Raw genomic sequence first — 4,396 nt, 5'->3', positions numbered from 1 at the left:
GGTATTATAGTTATCACAAGAGTCCAGAATTAAGGGTGCATAGTGGAGTGTACCTGGGGCGGTGGGAGGGGTGCGGGGATATTGTATACCAAAAAAAGAATTTTTCTTTTACTTTTTCAAAGAAAGGAGTAAACTTGGTGGGGGGACGAGGAGGGCTGGGCAGGGAGAAATGTGCAACAATGAATGAATGGAAATCCAAAATCACTGGAAATGTTCATTAAAATTATTAAAATAAAATAGAAACGAAGCTGGCAAGATCACCTGCTTGTGTCAGGTCCCCCAGAATGCTGCCAACCGAGGCCTCAAGGCCAGTGAGTGGGTGCAGCAGGTGTCCGGCCTGATGGACGGCAAAGGCGGTGGCAAAGACGTGTCTGCCCAGGCCACAGGCAAGAATATGGGCTGCCTGCAGGAGGCACTGCAGCTGGCCACTTCCTTCGCCCAGCTCCGCCTGGGAGACGTGAAGAACTGAGGGGGGGGGGGCGGCTTGCACAGGGAAGCGAGTGCCCCTCACCAGGAAGCATCCGTCCACCTGCTGCAAGGACGTTCAGACCCTAGACTCTGAGCAGCCCGTCTGCCCTCCTTGCCCGGCACTAACTGGAACACAGTCCAGGCACTGTCCTGCCCGTGACTCAGTGCCCACCTCACATTTCCACCTCCAGCCCTGTAGTCAGCACCATCTGTCCAGAACCACTAACCCAGGATTGCTGTTCGCCATCGTCCTGCACTTGTCTCTACCTGGAAGCTGTACTTCTCTGCAGGCCTGAGACTTTTGGGTCTGAGGGTAAGAATCATTTTTGCTGCACAGAATAAAAGGAACATGTGCAATACTTAAAAAAAAAATAGAAACAAAAGAGAAAAAGAGGAGCAGATTTTCCTAATGCAAATTGTCTTTTGATTTCCTGGCTATTGATACTAAGCGCATTGATTGTGGAGCCAAGAAACCTAAAATTGTAAACAATCTCAATCTCTTCTCTATCATCATACTGCCAATTGGACCAGTGGTGAGAATCTTTATTTTCTTTTTTTTTTTAAAATGTATTTGTATTTGATGTGTTTACAAATCATATTGATTTTTCATATAATCATTCAAGGACATTTTGTTTTAAAACATTAATTACCACTGGTTGGTAAATTAAATAATTATAATATCAATTTAGTCCTTTGTGTCCTGCCTTTTTCTTCACTCAACTCATCTATCCATTAATTTTCACTCTCCTCTCCCTCCCTTCCCATCCTGGTTAAACTTCCAAGACTGATCCTGAGTTTAAACTTTTCCTTTCATACTCATGTTTTTAGTGATGAAAAAAAATTCTTGTTCTAAAGAACTAAAGGAAAAACTGGAAGAAAACATTAAAGCAAACCAGTGAGGAGCTGAGTATGTGGAAACATTCAACACACTGAACCCTTCTTGTCTTTTCTTTGGTTGCACAATTTTTTAAAGGATGATGAGGGTACCAAGCAACCAAATCTCTTTTCCCCTAATTTCCATTAACATTCTTCCAATGAGAAGAAGGCATTGCAATGGCCTAATGTTAATGTGCTCTTCATCAGGTGCTTGAGTACCCAAATCCAACTGATTTGGATTTATTGGGATAGTTGTGCTTTAATAAATTTCATATGATCCACAGCTCAACAAAATTCTTTCTATCCCCAATCAAGGATGGACTGTATCATTTCAGTGACAGAACAGATTACAGCCAGGGTTTACCTCTACTTAGACCAATCATACTGCAGTTTCCTATCTTGAATTGGAACTCCCTCTAAGACTAGAAATCCCAAATCTTTATTACCCTGGTCTCCCAGTCTGTAGAGGAAACTACCAATTTATAAGGGCATTGATAATCAGACTAAAAGGGGCAGGGCAGGAGTCTTAAAGGCTGGTTCCAAATGTCTTCTGTTAAGCTGAAGCCTTTGGCTTATTTTGTTTGGCAAACCACTCATCACTCTATCTGCCACCATTGTCTCATCCAACAATTTGCTTCCCTCTGGATCCATTTTGGAAAGTTCTCGAAAGGCTTCATTCCCCACAAAGCAAATTTCATGTCCATCGGGGTCAGCCAAGATGACCACTTGGACTGTTGCTCACCAGGGGAGTCAGTATCTTCTGGTTCTCCTTTTTCATCAATTCTACTACTATGTCTGGCAACTCTTTCTTGGAAAAAGAAAAGGCCATTCGTTCAAAAGCATAATCAACTGCACCCTTGACCTCTTGAAGCTCCAGCTTACATTGGTTGTCAGCATAGCCCCATAAGGCCTTTTGCTTCTGTTCATCTTTTTCATAAATTTTCATTCCTAGTAGATTAGACCAGCAGTGCAAGGACTTTGAAGATCAGACACTGCTAGAGTTACTTTTAGTACAGGATCTGACTGAGGTGGACTGTGATTCTGCAAAAAAACGTTATATCATCCTGGAGTTTCAGTTTCAAAAACAACGTCAGAAACTTCTTTGAGGGGCCCTTTCAAGTTCCTAGCATTGCTGACAGCCTGGCTAGAGGCGAGTGTGAGACCCATGATGTCATTGCCTAGTTTGTAGTCTCCGATGCTGTAAGTCAGTTCTGCAACAAAATTATCATCCTGAGGCCCACATCCTACCATTGTTTTACTCCATTTTCCATCATAAGGTCCATTACACGTGGCTTTGCAGCCTTCTTCAAATTCCTTGTTCAAAGAATCTCGATCCCAAGGACATCATGATAGAAATGCGCCATCTGGAAGTGATTTCCCACTTTGAATACGAAATGCAGCGCCCAACGAACAGCCATGACTCCTACCTCCACCGGTTGTTGCACGTCCAGAATCTTTGTGTTCTTGTGTTGAGCTTCAACCCATATTGAAGGCTGGAGTCCTTGACCTGCAGCAAATGCTTCAGGTCCTCCTCAGTTTCTGCAAGTAAGGTTGTGTCATCTGCATACCACAGATTATTGAGTCTTCCTCCAATCCTGATGTCATATTCATCCTCATAAAGTCCAGCCTCCTGAATAATCTATTCCATTGATATATTGAAAGATATGGAGACAGGATGCAACCCAGACACACTCCTTTCTTGATTTTGAAACATGCAGTGTTTGCTTGCTCTGTTCTAATGACTGCTTGCTGGTTCAAGTATGGATTTTGCATGAGCACATTTAAGTGTTCTGGGATTCCCATTGTTCTCAAGGTTAGCCACAATTTGTTGTGATCCACATAGTCAAATGCCTTTGCATAGGCAATAAAACACAGATAGACATTCCTCTGGTACTCTGTTTTCAACTAAAATCCATCTAAAATTGGATATAATGTCCCTGGTTCCTTGGCTTCTTCTAAATCCAACCTGCACATCTGATAGTTTTCTGTCAATGTACTGTACAGTTGCCTTTTTATAATCTTCAGCAGAATCTTCTTTTAATGACTATAGATAGGATCTGTATGATACACCCCTCTTTCAATCTTAATATGGGATTCCTCCACCCTTCCCATTTTTTATGGCCTTGGTGGTAAATACTAGATTTTCCACCAGGTCACAGAACCAATAGTTGCTTTTTTACCTTCTGACTCTCTTGTGGTTCCCTTTCCTGACGAAGCTTCATAGGACTTTTGGTTCTGATGGAGATCTGATAGGTTCTGATAGAGACCTTTAGGTCTTTACTGAGACTATTAACTAAGTCTCCTTTTTTGCAGGCAAATTTATAGCCATTTTTCACATTTCAATTTAACCCCAACCACCACAGATTGAACTGAGGAGAATTTTCAGTTCTTACCACTGTCCTGATAGGCAATATCATAAGAGATAGAGAAATGATAGAAACCTTTAACAAGCTCATCTTGCTTGGATCCATAAACAGTGCTATTGGTACTCAACAGTCAGAAGATCAGAAGATGGATATCAGTGGGAAAGTCTGCAGTCAGGGATCTCTTCAAAATACTGACAAGCAACAATGTTGGTTTGAGGACCAAGATGCACCTGATTCAGGCCATGGCCTTTTCAATCATTTACTAATGCATTTGTGTGCTGGACAATGAGTAAGGATGACAGAAGAAGAATTGATGTTGGAGAAGGGTATCTTATGGACTGAATAGCTCATGGACTTCCAAAAGAACAAACAGATAAGTCTTGGAGAAATTACAGCCAGAGTGCTCCTTGGAGGCAAAGATGATAAAGGTTTGTCTTACATATGCTGGGCATGTAGCTAAGAGAGGGTCATCATGCTTGAAAAGGTGGAGGAGAGTCAGCAAAAGACAGGAAGACCTTTGACAAGATGAATTGACACTGTGACTGCATCAATAGGTTTGAATATGTCAGAGATTTGTTGTTCCTAGTGTTGCTGTTGGTTATACTCAACTCCATAGCACCTAATAACAAAAATAACCTCATATTGTGATAAATATCTTCATTGTTTGTTTCCAGAACATTCTTCTG

The 4,396-nt window shown here is 41.8% G+C and overlaps 1 pseudogene; it reads right to left on the bottom strand.

The window, feature by feature from the left end:
- Positions 1–1,897: 1,897 nt before the first annotated feature.
- On the bottom strand, positions 1,898–2,762 carry LOC102855340 (annotated as a pseudogene).
- Between the last annotated feature and the right edge of the window lie 1,634 nt (positions 2,763–4,396).

Source organism: Elephantulus edwardii, unplaced genomic scaffold, assembly GCF_000299155.1.
Source record: "Elephantulus edwardii isolate Elephantulus edwardi_28Jun2011 unplaced genomic scaffold, EleEdw1.0 scaffold00060, whole genome shotgun sequence".
In the NCBI taxonomy this organism is placed as follows: Eukaryota; Metazoa; Chordata; class Mammalia; order Macroscelidea; family Macroscelididae; genus Elephantulus; species Elephantulus edwardii.
The sequence above is the reverse complement of the archived record's forward strand: the minus strand, read 5'-3'. Positions and strand labels throughout refer to the sequence as shown.